This window comes from Tupaia chinensis, unplaced genomic scaffold, assembly GCF_000334495.1.
Source record: "Tupaia chinensis unplaced genomic scaffold, TupChi_1.0 Scaffold146740_1, whole genome shotgun sequence".
NCBI classification, from domain to species: Eukaryota; Metazoa; Chordata; class Mammalia; order Scandentia; family Tupaiidae; genus Tupaia; species Tupaia belangeri.
The window spans coordinates 1,935,745-1,956,791 of record NW_006206595.1 but is presented as its reverse complement, the minus strand read 5'-3'; the positions used below and the strand labels follow the sequence as shown (position 1 = coordinate 1,956,791).

General features: G+C 37.6%; 1 long non-coding RNA gene across 1 annotated transcript in view; it reads right to left on the bottom strand.

The window, feature by feature from the left end:
• Positions 1 to 20,051, bottom strand: part of LOC102495734 (uncharacterized) — a 21,286-nt gene extending 1,235 nt beyond the window's left edge. Inside the window, exons 1-2 of the long non-coding RNA XR_337507.1 lie at positions 19,970 to 20,051; positions 19,525 to 19,681 (exon numbers count right to left, since the gene is read on the bottom strand). This is a non-coding gene — a long non-coding RNA (uncharacterized LOC102495734). The remainder of the gene's footprint in view (positions 1 to 19,524; positions 19,682 to 19,969) is intronic.
• Positions 20,052 to 21,047: the final 996 nt, after the last annotated feature.

Sequence of the window (21,047 nt, the reverse complement as noted above, 5' to 3'; positions counted from 1 at the left end):
AAAGAGTGAGTACAAATTCATTATGATCTCTCAGATCACCCTGAAGTTGTTGAATAGGGCTTAGCACACACCAAACTACGTCAAAGTCTTCATCATTCATTGTAATGAACCCAAAATGGTATGTAAACACAAGAAAGAAAGAAAAATTTCACATTCACAACACTAAGTGCTGGACAAGACCAGGGCAGGGCCCCAAGGACACGTTAGTGAACATTTCCTAAAATACTTTGAATTATGGGAAATTCACTATATCCTAAACAGTTATACTCAGTTACATGTCACGAATTGCTTAAAAGTTCTTTTTCTTGTTCATGACAAGAATGCTTTTTTAGTTATTTTAGTTTGTATGTCTTCCTTAGAATTGTTTTTTCAGCTCATTTTTCCCATCTTTTAATTGAGTTAATAATATTTTTTTAGGGTAGGTCACTTGAGTTCCCTGTGGATTCTGGTTTTCAGTTCCTTATATTAGGTATAGTTTACAAAAGTATTCTCCCATTCTGAGGGTTGTCAATTCACACTACTGTGTCTTTTGCTGTGCAGAAATTTCTTAATCCGATGTAATCTCACTTGTCCATTTTTGGGATTATTGCCTATACTTCAGGGGTCTTATTTCAGGATTCTTGGCCTACCCCAATGTCTCCCACAGTTTCCCTGTGTTTTCCAACAGTAGTTTTATTGTTTAAGGTCTTAGGTTTAGATCTTTGATCCACTTTTAATTAATTTTTGTTAATAGTGAGAAATAGGAGTTCAGATTCATCTTTATGCAGGTGGTTACCATTTTTCCAACACTATTTGCTAAAGAGGTTTTCCATTTCCCACTGGCTTGACTGATATCCTTTGTCATAAAACAGTTGGATGTATGTTTTGGGGTTTATTTCTGGAGTCTCTACTCTGTTCCATTGGTCCACCTGTCTGTTTTTGTGCCAATACAATGCTGTTTTAATTATCACAGCTTTATAATATATTTTAGGGTCAGGAGTGAGATTATGCCTACTCCATTCTTCTTGTGCAGGATTGCTTTGGCAATGCGAGGTCTTTTATGATTCCAGACAAATTCTATGATTGTTTTTCATAGATCTGTGAAGAATGTCTCTTGTAATTTTATAAGGATTACATTAAATAGAGAGATGAATTTGGGTAGAATTGCCATTTTGATTATATTAATTCTACCAATCCAGGATGTTCTTCCACTTTTTTGTGTCATTTACAATTTCCTTTTTAAGATTTTCAGTTTTCCTCATAGAGGTATTTGACTTCCTTGGTTAGATTTATTCCTAGGTATATTATACTTTTGTGGCTATAGCAAATGAGATTACTCTATTCAGTTCTACCTCTGTATGCTTGTTGTTTGTATACAGAAATGCTAGAGATATTTGTAAGTTGATTTTATATGCTGCCTCTTTACTGTAGTCATTTATTACTTCAAGAAGTTTTTTCATGGATACTTTTTGGTCTTCTATGTATACAATCATGTTACCTGCAAATAGAGATAATTTGAAGTCTTATTTCCCTATTTGAATGCCTTTTATTTTATTCTCTTGTCTGATTGCATTGGCTAAGATTTCCACCAATACATAGAAAAGGAGTGGAGAAACTGGGTAGCCTTGTCATGTGCCAGTTTTTAGTAGAAAAACTTTCAAGTTTTCCCCATTCAGTACAATATTACCTTAAGGTTTTTTGTAGATGGTTTTTATTATGCTGAGAAATTATCTTTCTATGCATTTTGTTCAGAGTCTTAATCATGAAGGGATGTTGTATTTTGTCAAATACTTTTTCTGCATTGATTAAAATGATCATATGGTTTTTATCTTTCTTTTGATTAATATGGTATTTATGTTTATGGTTTCATGTATGTTGAGCCACCCTTGCATTTTAAAGCTTACCTAGTCATGAAGAATAATCTTTTTTATATGTTGTTCAATATGATTTTCAAGTATCTTGTTGAGAATTTTTGCATCTATATTCATCAGAGATGTTGGTCTGTAGTTTTCCTTTCTTGTCATATTCTTATCTGCTTTGGGAATGAGGGTGATGGAGGCTTCATAAAATGAATTTTGGAGGTTTCTTTCTTTTGGATCTTTATAAATAATTTGAGTACAACGAGAGTTACCTTTTCTTTAAAGTTTTGTAGAGAGAGTTCATTTTCATCTTTAGCCTCCTGTCCAGTCAGGGAAACTGAGGCAGGGCTGAACATTAGCCCCAGTCCCAACCCCAGTTCCCAGTGTCATAGCCCCCCTCCTCTCAGCCAGAAAGGTCAGGGCAGCTCTCAGCTCTCAAGCAGAATCTATCTTCATCTTAAACATCAGTCCCAGCTCCAGTCCCAGCTCCCAACCTCAGAGCCCCTCCTCCTCATAGCCAGAAAGGAAGGCCTTTTTATTTTTCCTTCTTTCTTTTGCTAATTCTTTACTTCTCCTTCTCCTATAGGACAGGGCAGCTCTCACCTATCAACCAGAGTCTATCTCCATTTGCAGGTCCCTGTCAAAATAGCACACCATACAAACACGATGCGTGATGTTTTTTTCTTTTTTCTTTTTTCATATTCCTTTTTCTTCTCTCTTACATTGTCATTTTCTCCTCTTCCACAACCCCCCTCCAGTGGGACTAGACAGGTCTCAACTTATAGTTTTCAAACACCTTAGCATCATGAGGTTCTCAGGGACCCTCACTCACCACTGAACCACCAGCAAAAAATGAGAAACTGCTCTTCAGAAACCTAAACAGAAAACTCCTCCTGTGGGAATCACATTGCTAACCACAGCATAATAGAGACTTTGTCACAGAAACAATTCACAGCAAAAGGAAAGGAAACTAGTTCCCAGTTGCAGAGACATTCTTCAAACAGTTATCCAAAAGTGAATACACCAAATGGCTAAAAGTCACAGAAGAGCCTCAATATATATATATATATATAAAGGAAATACATCCCCATCAAAAGAACACAATAACTCCTCTCCATCTTTTGAAAAAACAGAAGTTACCGAAATGTCAGAGAAAAAATTCAGAACATTCATGGTGACAAAATTCTATGAGATAAAACAGAAAAGAAACAATGAACTCCAGGAGACAAAGAAGTTCTTTCACAATTTGAAAGAAGAAATGGACACCATACTAAAGAATCAAATGGGAATCGGCAGTTAGCATAATGGCTATGTCGCTGAACTCCCATGTAGTCGACCACGGTTTGAGTCCCAGACCCGGTGGCTTAAACTCACACTGGGCGCATGTGCATGCATGACCAAGATCCCAAGAGGAGAGAAAGGAACAAGATAAACCAAATTTGCAATAAAGCAGGCAATATAACAAACATAATAGAAATATAAAACATCATTAGAGGATACTATGAATGACTATATGCCAACAAACAAGAAAACCTGGATGAGATAGACAAATTCCTGGACACATATAATCTACCAAGATGGACTCAGGAGGACACAGAAAGCCTGAATAGATCCCTCAAAAAAATGAGATTGAATCAGTAATAAATAACCTCCCGACAAAGACAAACCCGGGATTTGATGGCTTCACTTCAGCATTCTACAAAACTTTCTTATATTTTATTTTCTTTTAATTTCTTTTATACATTTAATCACTATACATCACTTAACTTGTAAAGTGAATTTTCCAATATGGATACATTTCACACCAGTCCAGTTGGGAATACTATACACCTTATCATCAATGTTAGAGGTGTGCAGGAGGAGTTGACCTGCAATATTTCTGCCATTCTGTTTCTCTAATCCTCATCAAGCAATCTGTATTTTTGTTGATGAAACTGGATATTACAAAGGCCTCATAGTTTCTAGGGAATAGGTGTCTGAGCTGTGGGGTTTCAACTGAGAATTCAGAGTTGCATGGGAGGAGATGAGCCACAATCCCTGCCGTTCTCTATCTCTCCTTGCTGCTCACTTTGCATTCTCTCTTCTCTGATTTTTAGTCATTTGGAGGTATATTCACATTTGGCTTATGTAGTGGAGATTTACTTTACTATAAGCTTATATGCTTCACTTTACTGTGAGATACATCTATGCCTATTTCTCCTCTACTATTGTGTTTTGCAATGTGGTATCCACAGAAAGAAATTTGAATTCAGATTTGTGAAGATGAGTTTCTCCCTTTCTGTAGCAGTTCAGTGGGGGTTGAGTGTTTCTATGACCCTAAAAGTATTCAGATGTTTCATTACTGTGCACCTAGACCTGCCTAGGCACTCAGTGTGTGGAAGCTGAGAAACAAGATGAGAAAGTCAGATAAAAGAAAAGTAGGAAAGAGACACACACACACACACCCAAAAAAAAAAAGACAAAACAAACAAATGAACAAAAATTAAAAGTGAAAAAAACAATTTTTTTAAAAAATGCAAAAAAATGAAAACCACACAGTGTAAAAGGGGCATTGCTGGACCCCACCTCAGAGGCACATGGATACTGAAATTAGCAAGAGAAAGGAGAGGTTAGAGAAAAGAGACAGTACTTCATTTTTTAAATATATATATATTAAAAATGAAAAGTTTCAAGAGAAAGGGAGAGGGACAGAGAGACAGAGATAGAAAAAAGACAGAGACTCTCCTACCTCACTTCACTAGGTCTTGCGCTGGAAGGAGAGGTTTGGGTCAGAGGCTTTCTGGTTAAAGGGGCAGGGCTGGGTCCACCTCAGATGTTCATGGATTCTGAAATTAGCAAGAGAAAGGAGAGGTCAGAGACAGAGACAGTACTTACTGATTTTTTTTATAACATATATAAAAAAGGAAAATTTTCAAAAGAAAGGAAGAGGGAGAGAGAGACAAAAAGAAGACAGAAACCTTTCTACCTCACTTTGCTAGGTGTGGACCGAAAGGAAAGGTTTGGGTCAGAGGCTGTCAGTTAAAGGGCAGGACTGGGCCCACCTCAGATATACATGGATTCTCTCTTTGCTAGGTGTTGGGTCGGAAGCTCAGTCTTTTTGATATTTTTTTTTAGGTCAAAGGTTTTGTCCTCTATATCTGAGATTCAATTTTCTTCATGATTTAATCTGCTCTTAATACTTTTGAAGGGAGGTTTTGAAAGTTTATCTCTTCTTTCTTAGAAGCTGTAAAATTGCAAATGACCATACAACAGGGATATTAACTTTTTTTACCTCCACTAAATCCTCCTGCAAGTCATCTAGCACCAACCATAGTCCTCGACAGCCCTCCCAAATGACACATCAGGGTACTATCTCAATGACCTGTCCCTGGCCCCACTCTTTCACCTAAATCAGATAGGGCAAGACTTCCATGATCTCCAATATTAGGGTCTATGCCCCTTTCCAGCATGAAGCAGTTACAGGAGAAAGACCATTCACCTTCAACTACCCAAAAAGATTAATGCGGATCATGCCTCTCAGGAGGAAGAAGAGTCAGGAGAAAGCCAAGAAATAGAAGCAGGTAAGAGGGCTGGAACATCTGCCTGTGTGGTTAGAGAGAGAAAAAAATCAAGGCACAAAATTTCCTGCCTAAGGTAATGTAGGCAGGAGATTAGTAGGTGATGTCTAGCTGATTAAACCACATTTGATATAGCCAATGAGATAAATCAGTGGGCCCAGCCACATTTGAAATAGCCAATAAGAAATTGGTGGGCCCAGCCACGTATGATTTCAATGAGATGAAAACAGTCAGTGGGCCCAACCAAGATCAACCCACATGACCTAAGTTAAAAATTATAAATCTGGCAGAATGTAACTGCCAGAGCCTTTTTGAGCCACTCTTTCTCTGTCTGCTCAGACACACTCCTACCTCAGGAGTGTACTTTCACCTTTATTTAATAAACTGACTTTCCCTTTAAAAAAAAAAAATTAAGAAGTGGGCGAAACAAACCCTAATAGATATTTTTCCAAAAAAGATAAATAATCAAAATATTCAACATCATTTTTTATCATCAGAGAAATACAGATTAAAACTCCAATGAGATATCACTTCCCACCTGTTGGGATAACTATAATAGTATCAAAAAGACAAAATATATCTAGGGTTGGTAAGAATGTAGAGAAAAAGAGACACTTGTATGCTATTAGCAGGATTGTAAATTGGTGTAGCCATTATGGAAAACAATATGGAGGTGCCTCAAAAATATAAAAATATAACCATCAATCCCTGCTCTGAAAAAAAATCAGAGATAGCTGCATCATTTATAATAGCCAAAATGTGAAAACATTTGTATCAGTTAACAGACAAAGAGATAAAGAAATTGTAAGAGATGAAGATGATATAGATAGATGATAGATTAAATAGAGAGACAGATATATCTATCTGTCTGGTGGTAGATAGATCTAATAACACGTATGTATGTATACACAGTGGAATATAATCAGGCTAAAAAGAAAATTCTGCCATTTTGTGAAAATATGGAAGGCTGGAACCAGCAGTTGGCATAATGGCTATGTTGCTGGCCTCCTATGTAGTTGACTGTGGTTCGAGTCCCGGACCTGATGGCTTAAACTCATGCCAAGCATATGTGTATTTGTGCCCAAGATCCCAAGAGGAGAAAGGAGGCGAAGGGATTGCGGTGTGGCCATCCTCCTGAGGGGTGATCTCTCACTTTCTTTTTTTTTTATATAGTTCTTTATTTTCTATTTCATTGATTTCTGCTCGAATCTTTTTTTATTTCTTTTCTCCTGGCATTTTGTTGTGGTTGTTGTTGTTTTTCGAATTCTCTAAGGCAAGATGTTAGGTTGTCTACTTGCCACCTTTCCATCTTTTTTTTATGCACACTAAAAATTCTTATGAAATTTCTTCTTACAACTGCTTTTGCCATATTCCATAGATTATGGAAACTCATTTAAAATACATATTTGCAGGTAAGCTTATCTCAGGTCCTGCTTACAAAGGGAATCTAAGTTAAGAAAGATGGTATAAGGCTTAGCTCTAGAAAGTAGATGCTCAGAAGCCATAATACCTTCACTGGAAATAAGTGGGATGGTAATAATCCTTGACATACAATAGGCAATTATTAAAGTTCTCACTGGTAGTTGGGCCAGGTGGTGATACAGTGGTAACAGAACTGGACCAACATGGGAAATATTCTGGTTCTGCATCCTGGGACCTCCCTGAGCATGTACACAAGCACGTGTTCATTATCTGGCCCAGATGAAATGGGACGAATCAAGGCATGAAAGACCCTGGTGGGGTCTCCCGCTCTCTCTCTTTCTCTCTCTGTCTCTGAAAGTAATTTGGTTGGTTTGTTTGTTTGCTATAGGTTATGTGTGCTTACCAAAGAAACAGAGACACAGAAAGCGAGAAATCACCCCTCAGGGAGGATGGCCATGGTGCAATCCCTTCTCCTCCATTCTCCTCTCAGGATTTTGGGCACACATGCACATGTGCCAGCATGAGTTTCCTAGGATTCAAACCACAGTTGACTACATGAGAGTTTAGTAACATTACCATTATGCCATCTTCTGGTCCAGCAATTAATTATTTTTAAAAAGAGAATCTATTAAAAAAATCTGAGAGTAGATTAAAGTAAGGTTCCAATGTAAAGTGAAACTCCAATTATACAGTACAGGTATTATGTGGATGTCATGGGAGCAATAGCTGCTGTAAGAGTTACAAAGGAAACTGACCCCATGCTTAATTGAACAAAGCAATTAAGTTTTGTGCATGGAAATCCAGATCCATATCACAACAGCGGCTCATATGCTGGCCCAGCAACTTAAAAAAAATATGCCAGGCATGTATAAGTACATGCCCCCAAATCCTCACAGGAGAGAAAAATGAAAGAAAATGGTTCGTGGCATGACCATGCCCCATTGGGGGATTCTTCTCTCCTCTCATTCTCTCTCTTTTTTATAAAAAAAAGTATTTAATTTTATTTATTTATTATTATTATTATTATTATTTGACCAGAGAGAGACAGAGAAAGAGAAGAGGAGAGAAAGAGAAACAGAGAAAGCAAGCCACCAGATAGATCCAGGACTAGAACCACAATCATCCATGTAGGAATCCAGCACCTTAACCACCATACCACCTGCCAGCCCCTCTCTCTCTTTCTTTTTTTCTTTCTTTGGTCTGGTGAGCTCATGCATCACACACACACACACACACACACACACACACACACACACACAAGTAAAAAGCAAAGCAAAACAAAACAAAAACATATCAGTTGGTTCCTAAAATTATAAGAAAGGCTGGAGAAACAGATGTCTACGCATTCAGTGATAACATCAACAACTCTGTCACAAGGTTGACTTGGTGCAAAAACGACCACCACAGACATAGATGCTATCTAGAACTAAATGTTAAGAATTTGATGAACAGCAACAGTAAAGTATACTGCTGTATCAGAATTCAATCCTGAAATTGTTCTCCTTTTAATCCGTACACTTCTGCAGGTGATACACGCCAGCAAACAAAGGCCGCCCTTACATACAGCTCATGTCCAGGCTACGCCCTCGTCCAAGTTCCTAAGATTAGCAGAGCTAATTCACACATCTGCATCCTGGTTAAGGAGAAGCTGCAGTCCAATTTCAATGCTGGGAGACTATACAAAGCATTTGTTTAATTCTCTTAAAAACAGTGGGTATATTATTATCTATGTTTTATAAATAGAAGTATTGAGATGCATCAATTTTGATAAATTATAGATCCTTTGGGGTTTTCTATGTAGATTTTTAATAATGCATGAATGTTGAATGCTGCCACTGTTGTGTCTGCATTTAATTAGGTGATCGTATGTGTTTTCTTTCTCAATCTCTTAATATGATGAGTTACAATAATGGACTTCATAAAGTAAGCTTTTTTTCCCCAGGAAGAAATCCAGTTTGCCTGATGTAGAGTCTTATCCTTAAAGACAGGATACAGTTTGCTAATAATTTGATTTATGATTTTTGTACCCTTTCATAAACAAGAGTAGCCTATAATGCATTATCTTTACATTTTCCTTAGAAGATTTTAGTCCAAAACTTATGCTATTTTCATAAAATAAAAATAGTATTCTTTTATATCTTAAAAAAGGGTTGTCTAAGTTTGGATTATTCATTCTTGAAAGTATTGGTATGACTTATTGGTAAAACCTCCTGTTGTCATTTGTTTGTGTTTTTTCTTTTTTTTTAATGGAAAGATATTTAGTTACTGATTCTATTTATTTGTTATGACACCACTGAAGTTTTTACTGTAGAATTCGTTTTATTAATTTATGTTTTCTGAAAGCTTGCATCCCTCATCTGTTTTCAAATTATTGGGTGGTTACTCATGAATCCTGATTACATTTCTTTGTCTTGCAGCATTTGCAGCTATGTCTCCCTTTTCCACAGCTAATGTATCAATAGTTCCTCAGTGCATATGCCCTGCACATCCTTAGAGGAGTTTCACAGCTGATTCCTTCCAGTTCCAGATCCACAGCCCAGCAGAGAAAGCCCAGAGCCCCAGGACGCACACCGTTTTGACTTTTTTAGATACCCAGGCAGCCTTACTCACTTATTGACATGCCTGTAAACCCCTCGTGAAGTTACCCCATGTTAACACATTCACTTCAAATATCAGAAAATTAAACACCAAATATCATCAAGATAAACAAGACAAAATCAGGGAAATCTCTCTCAGTCTCAAACAAGAGGAACACACACACACAAAAAAAAAACATAGACAATAATAATACAGCAGCTGTTGAATATTACTCTAGTTTGGTGGCAGATGTTCAAATTATAAACATGGATTAGGCATTCTACACCTCAGGATTTAAGAGAATGCAATTTATACACTCTAAAGCATTTATAACTCACAATAAGATAATAATCAGTTATATCATTAAACATACCTCCCATTCAAATTAAAAGTATTTTCATAAGACACTCCCTAAAAATGCATGTATTCATTTTAATTATGGAAACATGTGCCAATTTGTTATTCCCAGGTTTACTTTATTCCTTGGTTTCACAGCATTTTGCTGTATTCCTAGAGCTGTACGAAGACCCTCTCTGTTGCTACCAACAGCTGATTCCGTGGGACCAGTCAGATTTCAGAACACACCAAGTATGAGACAATTTCAGTGGGTAGAGGCAATGGGGAAATCCTCACTAGGGCTTTTTCTTCTCAGATATTCATAGGTATAAATGCTTCATCCCACTCAAGTTATAATTTCAAAGGTTCTGTCTTGGACAAAAGAAGTGGGAAGCCATATAGGCCTGAGGTTAAAGGAGTTACCTACCCAAGTGGCCCAGGCCAGTCATCCCTAAACATTTGACTCACAGGCACGCCGAAAGGATTTAGCAAAAACTGTATAGCCTCTCGCACATTTTTAAATTGACATTTAAGACTTTTAAAGGAATTATTTAAATTTAAATCATTGTAAGTGACATAACTTTTTTTTCCAGCACATTATGATACTGACATTTTAAATAAAACTGCCACTTCACTCTCTTCAGTATACTCAGGGGAATCTAAATGTCATAGCAATTTGACACCCACCATCGAACATTTTCAAGACAAGGAATTTTTAGAGTTAAACATTTTACAAAATTCCTTTTTCTCCTTGAATTTGTATTCATATATTAATCCCCCATAGAAACTTACTGGGAGATTTTTTTTTAATTCTTAAAGAATTATTTTATCTTATTTTATTTGTTATTATTAATTTGACCAGAGAGAGAGTCAGAAAGGGAACAAGAGATATCTTAAAAAAGGGTTGTCTAAGTTTGGATTATTCATTCTTGAAAGTATTGGTATGACTTATTGGTAAAACCTCCTGTTGTCATTTGTTTGTGTTTTTTCTTTTTTTTTAATGGAAAGATATTTAGTTACTGATTCTATTTATTTGTTATGACACCACTGAAGTTTTTACTGTAGAATTCGTTTTATTAATTTATGTTTTCTGAAAGCTTGCATCCCTCATCTGTTTTCAAATTATTGGGTGGTTACTCATGAATCCTGATTACATTTCTTTGTCTTGCAGCATTTGCAGCTATGTCTCCCTTTTCCACAGCTAATGTATCAATAGTTCCTCAGTGCATATGCCCTGCACATCCTTAGAGGAGTTTCACAGCTGATTCCTTCCAGTTCCAGATCCACAGCCCAGCAGAGAAAGCCCAGAGCCCCAGGACGCACACCGTTTTGACTTTTTTAGATACCCAGGCAGCCTTACTCACTTATTGACATGCCTGTAAACCCCTCGTGAAGTTACCCCATGTTAACACATTCACTTCAAATATCAGAAAATTAAACACCAAATATCATCAAGATAAACAAGACAAAATCAGGGAAATCTCTCTCAGTCTCAAACAAGAGGAACACACACACACAAAAAAAAAACATAGACAATAATAATACAGCAGCTGTTGAATATTACTCTAGTTTGGTGGCAGATGTTCAAATTATAAACATGGATTAGGCATTCTACACCTCAGGATTTAAGAGAATGCAATTTATACACTCTAAAGCATTTATAACTCACAATAAGATAATAATCAGTTATATCATTAAACATACCTCCCATTCAAATTAAAAGTATTTTCATAAGACACTCCCTAAAAATGCATGTATTCATTTTAATTATGGAAACATGTGCCAATTTGTTATTCCCAGGTTTACTTTATTCCTTGGTTTCACAGCATTTTGCTGTATTCCTAGAGCTGTACGAAGACCCTCTCTGTTGCTACCAACAGCTGATTCCGTGGGACCAGTCAGATTTCAGAACACACCAAGTATGAGACAATTTCAGTGGGTAGAGGCAATGGGGAAATCCTCACTAGGGCTTTTTCTTCTCAGATATTCATAGGTATAAATGCTTCATCCCACTCAAGTTATAATTTCAAAGGTTCTGTCTTGGACAAAAGAAGTGGGAAGCCATATAGGCCTGAGGTTAAAGGAGTTACCTACCCAAGTGGCCCAGGCCAGTCATCCCTAAACATTTGACTCACAGGCACGCCGAAAGGATTTAGCAAAAACTGTATAGCCTCTCGCACATTTTTAAATTGACATTTAAGACTTTTAAAGGAATTATTTAAATTTAAATCATTGTAAGTGACATAACTTTTTTTTCCAGCACATTATGATACTGACATTTTAAATAAAACTGCCACTTCACTCTCTTCAGTATACTCAGGGGAATCTAAATGTCATAGCAATTTGACACCCACCATTGAACATTTTCAAGACAAGGAATTTTTAGAGTTAAACATTTTACAAAATTCCTTTTTCTCCTTGAATTTGTATTCATATATTAATCCCCCATAGAAACTTACTGGGAGATTTTTTTTTAATTCTTAAAGAATTATTTTATCTTATTTTATTTGTTATTATTAATTTGACCAGAGAGAGAGTCAGAAAGGGAACAAGAGAAAGCAAGCCACCAGGTTTGAGACTCGAGCCACGGTCGACCATGTGGGAGTCCAGCACGTTAACCACTGTGCCACCTACCGACCCCTATCCTGAGGTATTTTATGTGTAGAAATATTTTTAATTGGGACCAGTAATTGTCATAATGGTTATGTCACTAGACTCTCATGTAGTCAATTGTGGTTCGAGTCCCAGACCTGGTGGCTTAAACTCACACCGGACACATGTGCGTGCATGCCCAAGATCACGAGAGGAGAATGGAGGAGAAGGGATTGCGGCGTGGACATCCCCCCCGGGGGGGGTGATTTTTCGCTTTCTGTTTCTCTGTCTCTGTCTTTCTGGCAAGAGCACATGCCCTATAGCAAAAACCTCTCCCCAAAAAAAGAAAAAGAAACAAACAAACAAATATTTTAATTACTTCACTATATCCTTCTCCAATAAAAATATGAATGTTATTTAAAATTCTCTATCATCAAAAGTTTCGAGTACTGGAATACACACACACACACACTATGGAATATTACTCAGCCATAAGGAATAGTGAGAAACCTGTCATTTGATTGAAAGTTGATGAGTATAGAACATTTAATGCTAAGCATTTAACCCAGGTTATGAAATACAAACACTGTAGATCCCCACTCGGTATATACCAAATGTCTTCACTTTACAGAAGAAACAGAAAAATCTAAAGATAGATATATCTATATCTATATAGATATATCTGTCTGTGTGTGTATGTATGTACATATATGTGTGTGTGTGTGTGTGTGTGTGTGTGTGTGTGTAAGATTTTTGCTATAGGGTGTGTACACTTGGTGGAGAGACAGAGAGACAGAAAGTGAGAAATCACCCTTCGGGGGAAATGGCCATGCTGCAATTCCTTCTCCTCCATGATCCTGCCAGGATTTTGAGCATGCAGGTGCATGTACCCAGCATGAGTTTTAAGCTGCAAGATCTGGGACTAGAACCACACTTGACTACATGGAAGTCCAGCAACTTAACTATTAAGGCATCTGCTGGTCCCCCAAAGATTTATTAATAGAGAGGACAAGTGTAGAGAGGAGTGAATAGTAGAGAGGGGGTGGGAAGGACTTAGGGAAGAAACATTTTTTAGAGAGAGATTTTTGCTATAGGGAGAAACCAAAAGCAAAAAATCACCGCCCCCCCCCCCCAGGGACAATAGCCATGCCACCATTCCTTCTCCTTTATTCTCCTCTTGGGATTTGGGGCACACGTGCACACATACTCAATATCAGTTTTAAGCCCCCAGGTCTGGGACTTGAACTATAGTTGACTACATGGGAGTTCAGCAACATAAACCTATGGCATCTGCTGCTCCCTTGGGGAAGAAACATAACAAATACAAGATTGTAAAGTGCTCCGTTGAAAATGATATATATGGCAATGTTCTTGACTTGTCACAGATTATATGGATACCTTGAAAAACATATTGTATGCTATTGAGATGGACAATGATTGAGTGTAAATAATACATTATAAAATCAAAGAGTTAATGAAGAAATAGAAGTAAAGTACAAATTTATTTTGGTGCAAAAAAAAAAAAAACTAAAAATAGAGTTACCATGTGATCCAATGATTCCACTTCTGAGTATAAATCCAAAGGAACTGAAATTGGTATGCCAATGACAGAACTGCATTTCCATGTTCATTTCAGCACTATTTACATTAGCCAAAATGTGGAAGAAATCTAAGTGTCCATTAACAGATGAATGAATAAAGAAAACTGATACACACACACTCTCTCTCTCAACAGAATAGAATACAGTCTTTAAAAAGAAGGAAATCTTGTCATTTGAAATAACATGGATGAATCTGGAGAACACTGACATTATGGTAGTGAAATAAGCCAGGCACAGAAAGATAACTGCTTTATGATCTCACTTATTTGCAGCATCTTAAAAAAAGTCAATTTCATAGCAACAGAGAGTAGAATAGTAGTTACCAAAGACAGGGGAAGGGGCAGGAGAGATATTGGTCAAGAGTAAACACTTTCAGGAAATAAAAGAGATATTCCGCTGAGAAGTCATCCTCTATCCTTCTCTCTGTCTCTGTCTGTCTCTTTCTGTATCTGTCTTTTCATTTTTTTATTTTTCTTTTTTTTAATTTTTAAGGCAAAGTATCTTCTTGGCTCTGAAATCCTCCTTTATCTTGCTAATTATCCCTCTTTCCCCCTCCAATTTAGGAGAGGCAAAAAGGGCAGGCCTTCAGATGAAGACTGAGTTCTCCAGGGCAGCTGAGATCTAGTGCTTTTGCATGGCATACTTGCGCATCACATAGTTTTCATTTTTTTAAATAAATAAATAAAATATTTAGTTGTTTTTTCTTTTTTCTCTTTTCACTCTCTCTCTCTGTTTTCTTATTCTTTTTCTTTTACCACATCACTTGCTGCACAGCCTCCACACACTGAGTGTCTAGACTGGTCTAAGTGAAATGTAGCCAAGTATCTGAATAGTTAGGCTCAACAGGGACCAGCAGTTAGCATAATGGCTATGTCACTGGACTCCCATATAGTCGACTGTGGTTCAAGTCCCAGACCCAGTGGCTTAAACTCACTCCAGGCACGTGTCTGTGCATGCCCAAGACCCTAAGAGGAGAATGGAGACGGGATTGCAGCATGGCCATCCCATGCAGGGTCATTTCTCGCTTTCTGTCTCTCTGTCTCTGTCTTTCTAGCAAGCACACGTGCCCTACAGCAAAAACCTTGCAAAAAAAAATAGTTAGGCTCAACATATTCCTCAATTCCCACTGAATCCTTAGCACAAAGGGAGGAAAACAGAATGGCAAAGATTTTGCATACCACCTCCTCCTGCACACCTCTGATCACTCAGATTGAACTTCTAGAAATTAGGAAGAAGTGAGTAACACATTAGATGACTAGAAATCACTGCAAAGTCAGAGAAATCAAGAAAATACCTTTCCCCCAAGGGAAAAGAATAGCTTCTCTTCATCCACATACAGTACAAAGGAACTCACGGAAATGTCTGATAAAGAATTAAGAATAATCATAGTGACAAAGCTAACAGAGATGGAAAAGAAGAGCGAGAATGAGCTCCAGAAGAAAAGAACCGATGAGTTCCAGAAGATGAGGAAGTTCTTGCAAGTGCTGCAAGAGGAAATATACACCATAAAAAAGAATCAAATGGAAGAGTTGGAAATGAAGAATATATTACAGGAAGTCAAAACCTCCCTTTAAAGTATTAGAAGCAATAGCCAAAAAAAAAGTATTAAAAGCAGATGAGATCATACAGAAAATCGAATCTCAGATGTAGAAGACAAAATGGCTGGACTAGTAAAATCCACCACAAAGAATGAGAAAATAGCCCAAGAAAATGAGAATAATATACAAGAAATACAAGGTACCATTAAACGTCCAAACATCCAGATAATTGGTATCCCAGAAGGTGAAGAGACTAATAAGGGAATTGATAATCTATTCCATGAACTCCTGCAAGAAAACTTTTCAAACCTAGAGAGGCACTCAAAGATCCAGTCCCAAGAAATACAAAGGACCCCAAATAGAATCAACCCAAGATCTTCTCTAAGACACATTATAGCCAGACTGACCAAAACCACAGAGAAAGACAAGATACTAAGATTGGCAAGAGAGAAACATCAAGTTACCTACAAAGGATATCCCATCAGGCTAACAGCAGACCTCTCATAGGAAACAATGCGAGTGAGGAAAGAATGGGAAAATATATTCAAAGTGTTAAGGGAAAAGCAATTTCAACCAAGAATACTGTACCTGACAAGATTGTCCTTGATATGGGAAGAAAAGAAAGAACATACTCAGGTTAAAAAAAAAAACCTGAAAGAATTTACCAAGACCAGACCAGCTCTCCAAGAAGTTCTGAAGGGAGTAGTTTAGCAGGAAAACTAAAATCAGACACACAAAAACAAGAGTTCTAAAACAACTAAGAAAATGGCCAACTTAATGGTAGGAACAAGTCTGAAGTAGAACGTTATATTCCAGAACTTAAATGGAAAGATCTGACCACAACAGAAGATAGATTAAGGGCATGAGACTGAACTGGTGAAATAGAATTTTATGACTTTTGACTAAAACATTACTGATCTCCTTCTATGCTTTGTTTTCCAAAGTTAAGGATTTTTGTCTTCTCTTGAGTTGTGGACAGGTCTATATACTTACTATTCAAATAGAATCCTAACTTGTTTTCTGGCTTTAAGTCTTAAGTAAAGTTCTCTTAACATCTTTTTATTTTGATTTATTAAAGCTAAAACTGCCTTTCTTGAAATTAAAAAATATACTTTAAATAATACCTATTTAATGACCACAGTAAGCTACATAGCCTTAGCTAGATGCTACTTTATAGTATATTCCTTCTACCCACAGTGTTTCATGCCTAAAGTCAACATGTGTTCACAGATATGCAGATATCAACTGAACTTGCTATTGAAAGTATTTAGATTAATTAGATATTTTGTGAATCAATAAAATGTGTGAAAAAATAAAACAAAAAAAGAGTAAAGTATCCATTGAACAAAAGGAATAAGTTTTAGTGACCTATTGCACAGCATGGCAACCATTAATGAATTATATTAATTATAGTTAATATTAATAACTGGATAATATATATTTTCAATTTACTAAAAGTATAGATGTTTAAACATTCTCACTACAAAAAGAAATAATAAGGTGAAGTGATTGATATGTCAATTATTTTTAATCTTTCTATAATGTATACATATATAAAATATCACATCATATTTCATAAATACATATAATCATTATTTGTCAATTACATACATTTTAAAAATTTAAAGAAATGTCACATAATCTTTTATCAAAAGCCTAATAATCAGCTGACAAAGACTCATAAACCACTTTATTTGCAAAATGGTTTTTCAATATTAGAGTCATTCCCTTTTTTTTTCTTAGAGAGAGACTTTTGCTATAGGGTGCATGCATTCTCTGAAGAGACAGAGACAGAGATAATTCACCCCCCCCCGAGGGGATGGCCACACCACAATCCCTTCTCCTCTATTCTCCTCTCGGGATTTTGGGCACACACACACACACGTGCCCATCATGTTTTAATCCACTGGGTCCAGGACTCAAACTGCAGTTGACTATGTGGGAGTCCAGCTTAAGCATTATGCCATCTGCTGCTTCCATAGAGTCATTCACTGTTACCTTATTTCAAATACCCCTCTGTTTGATTTCCCAGAGGTTTTCATGCATCAGGGTGTGGCGAGCACTGCATACAGAAGCCATCTTGAGTTATCCACCATCTTGAGCTATCCGCCATCTTGAGCTATCTACCATCTTGGAAACCATTAGGCTTCACTTCCTCACTGAGCAAACCATCTCTCAGAAATCATGTGACCAACCCTTCTCCCCGGAAGTGGTTGGGTTTCTAGGCAACGGGAGAGATCCACCCACATTAATGATTGGTTCATGCTGTTCTATCTCATTTGCATTTCAGGCAACCAATTGGTTCCCACCAGCTGTATATAACTCGCCATTTCTCCTCAATAAATGGAAGTAGATGGAAGAAGACTTGATCAGCACCTCCTATTGTGTGTGCGCGTGTGTTTGTCCCATCTCTCACTCCCTCCCCCAAGGAACCTGTTCGACTGTCCCGCGGGTCGGGGCATCAGGGCAATGCATCTTCTCTGCATGGAGGAGAAGCATGCTTTACCTTTTAAAGCAGGAGAAGGATAATTGTGAAAGTGGAGGAGGTAAAGACACACCAGCCTGACTCCTTGATTACAGGCTGGCTCTCAGACCAATTTTAGAAAAGAATATAAAGAAATTGATTATCTGGAAATGTATTTATTCTCTTTAAGTTATTTGTAACTGTACATGCCTACATTTGGTACCCCTGTTTAAAGATTGCTTGCCTAATTCAAGTAATAGAATTACTAGGTAATTCTAGTTTAGGAACTACACACCAGATAATAATCAGTTAAATTGTTCTAATCCAATAACTGTTTAATAGCTGGCAACTACGTAATAGGTTGTAAAAATGTACAACAAAGAATAAGAAAGACATGATCTGGGCTCTCTCCAACTGAAGCAGTTAAAAAGCTGTGGAAGCGGGGGCAGCAGATGGTCTGGTAGTTAAGGTGCTGAACTGCCATGGCCAACTGTGGTTTGAGTGCTGGATGTGGAGGCTTGTTTTCTCTCTTTCCTTCTCTCTCTCTCTCTCTCTCTCTCTCTCTCTTTTCTCTGTCTCTCTGGTGAGTGCCCATGCCCTATAACAAATTTAAAATAATAATAAATTAAATTTAAAATTATTTTAAAATAGTTTTTTATAGATTTTTGCTATAGGGCACATGCGCTTGCCAGAAAGACAGAGAGACAGAAAGTGAGAAATCACCCCCCAGGAGGGATGACCACACCGCAATCCCTTCTCCTCCATTCTCCTCTCAGGATCTTGGGCACACACACACACCTGGCGTAAGTTTAAGCCACCAGGTCCAAGACTCGAACCTCTGTCAACTACATGGGAGTCCAGCAACATAGCCATTACACCAACTGCTGGTCCCTAAAATAATTTTTTTTAAAAATCTGTAAAAGAACAAGTAGAAGTAGAGACACTGGCTGATGATGTCAGGGCTCAAAATACACTGAAGTCTTCAATGCATGCCAGAAAGTCTGAAATTATGGAAGGTAAAAGCTCAATAAATAGAGACCCTTGGCTTAAATACGGAATGCTGATTCAGGAATGGTCCTCCCTTCAGAGGCCACAAGACTATAAGCACTGACGAAAGAGAGCCAGACCTCAGGTAAGGCAAGAAAGTAAGATGGAAACAACTGTTAATGTGGAGGAGTTGTGAGCCACATGCCAAACACCTTGCTGCTTAGCTTTTTCTTGACTCCTTCATAGATATATTTCCCTAAGGAGCCTTGCTTAAAAGAGAGGTAGACTGGGGACCAGCAGTTGGAATAATAGCTATGTCGCTGGATTTGCATGTAGTCGACCGCGGTTCAAGTCCCAGACCTGGTGGCTTAAAATCACACCAGGCCCGTGTGCATGTGTGCCCAAGATCCCGAGAGGAGAAGGGATTGTGGTGTAGCCATACCCCCTGGGGGGTGATTTTTCTCTTTCTGTCTCTCTGTCTCTCTCTCTTTCTGGCGAGCACACGCACCCTATAGCAAAAACCTCTTAAAAAAAAAAGAGAAAGAGAGGTAGATTGACCAGGGCAGAATACTCGAGTTTTTCCTGTAAAAACACTAATTAATTAAGAATTACCTTTTTGGAGTCTGTGTGGCAATAGGGCAATATCTTCAAAGTCTGTCAGAAAATGAAGAAACAGAATGTGCAGAACAGGTGATTCAGGGTGTAGCCGTGTGCAATTACGGCGCTGCCACTAGACATCACTAAGCTCAACATCCAGATGCGAGGGCTCCTGAAACCAAAGGAAAGAGAAAAAAAAAAATAGAATTTAAGTTTATCTATGGACCTCAAGCAGAAAATGCCTCAAAAAATCTCCCAGGAACAAAATACCAATATTACCGCTTTAGGTGCATTTCTTCAAAAAGTGAAATACTTCCCTAATAATTGGATGTGTTTCACCAACTTTTTAAAAATTGACTAATTACAACTGTACCTATTTATAAGGCACACTGTAAGGTTCTGATACAGGTACATATTGCGGAAAGATTAAAGCAAGCTAACTAACATATCCATCACTCACCTAAACAAACTTTTTTTAACGTAGGTGCTGAAAATAAAATGCAGCTGAGGCCCACCTGTAGCAGCAGAGGAAGTGCCCAGATTCCACCCTATCTCAGGGCTGTAAATGAGAAAAAGAGAAGGAAATGTTCTTAGTAGCTAATTTCTCTAAGAGAACAAAGGACAGAGTATTCCATTTAGAAACATTACTTTTGTGTGGAGACGCGAAAATAGGAGGAAAAACGGACTTGTTCACAAAGAGGCGCCATTACTGCCTTGTATTAATTGGGTTGTACTGCCACCTTGTGGTCGCCATAAAAAAGTGCTGTGATCACAGACAACATGTATCACAGGGAGCAATGCCTAACACACGGTCAGCACTCAATAAAACTTTGCTGAATGAACAACCATGGAAAGAGTTCTCTAGGTGATCCTGCCCAGTTTTCTGGAGCTCTGCACTGGAGTTTGCTTCCAAAACCCTTGTTAATAGCAGAGAGTCGCCTTTATTTGGATTTTGTATTTAGTTCTTTTTTACTTTCGTTTTTCCTCTCTTGTGTACATATAGCTCCTTAGGATCAGCAAGGACTGAAGAAGTGACTAGGTGGAATAGGATTCTGATTTTTCTGGTTCCCCTAGCACAATAACTTCTTAGTAATACTCATTATTTCACTATTCAGGAAGGCCAACACACTAGAGAAAAAAGTGAACTGTAAATAATCCAGTCACAGTATGTACGTGATGTACTTGAGAGCTGCTCGGAAGTGTCTAGTTTATAGGGAAGGGTGCATGTGTCTGTTAAATACTCAAAACAGGCCTGTAGGACATTCAAATGACTTCTGGAAATTTGGTACTGGGAATGAGGAGCAAGTGAATGATGCAAGTTGTAGAATCTATAAAAACTAAGAAATTCTCTTTTGTCTTTTCAGCCTCCTCCTGTACCTAAATGCCCACTTCAGTGTGATTTCTGGCATACTGAATCTCCGTGTGATCAATGACTAGTATCTCCTGGGTGTCTTCACAGCTAATAATTTAACAACATCAGCAATACAAGCCATGTCATTCAGATGCATTGCTAACCCTCACATAAGCATTGTGTTGAA